Genomic DNA, 752 nt, shown 5'->3' on the forward strand with positions numbered 1-752 from the left:
AGACACGTGTACTCTTAACGTAGTTCTCGGGGATATTCAGCGTGACACAGTGTGACAAGGCTGACCCTTTGAATTACAGGCACAACAGAAACAGGAAGTAAGAGTGAGAGAAAGTTGTGGTGAAAGAGTACAGCAGGGTTTGCCACCATCCCCTGCCGGAGCCACGTGGAGCTTTAGGTGTTTTCGCTCAATAAACACTCACAACGCCCGGTCTGGGAATCGAAACCGCGATCCCATGACCGCGAGTCCGCTGCCCTAACCACTAGGCCATTGCACCTCCACATGTTGAAGATACACAATATTAAACTCCATTGGAAGATTTGACAAACATTATTGACAATGAAAATAGAGTAGATTAGATGGTACTAACCGATTATATGTTTTGCAGTATCTAGTAGTTAATTTTTTGGTCATTCGATTTTGTATGGTTTTTAGATTATTTTTTATTTTACTTTTAAGGCACAAGCTGGCAGAATCGTTAGCGTATTTGGCAAATTTGCTTAGCGGCATTCCTTCCAGGTCTTTACATACTAAGTTCAAATTCCGCCAGAGTTGATTTTGCCTCTACTCTTTTTTGGGTCGATAAAATACCAATTAAGTACTGGTGTCCACGTAGTCAACTAATCCTTTACCACCAAATTGCTAGCTTTCTATCAAAATTACTTATTTTCCTTTACCTTTTATTCCCGAATTCCAAAATTACACACGCAAACGCACGTATATATATATATATATATATATATATATATATA

General features: G+C 39.1%; 1 protein-coding gene across 1 annotated transcript in view; it reads left to right on the top strand.

The window, feature by feature from the left end:
* The window catches only part of LOC106880012 (inactive tyrosine-protein kinase 7), a 418,974-nt gene that overhangs the window by 268,385 nt on the left and 149,837 nt on the right, over positions 1-752 (top strand). The window lies entirely within an intron of this gene.

The sequence above is a fragment of the Octopus bimaculoides genome, chromosome 5, assembly GCF_001194135.2.
Source record: "Octopus bimaculoides isolate UCB-OBI-ISO-001 chromosome 5, ASM119413v2, whole genome shotgun sequence".
Classification (NCBI taxonomy): Eukaryota; Metazoa; Mollusca; class Cephalopoda; order Octopoda; family Octopodidae; genus Octopus; species Octopus bimaculoides.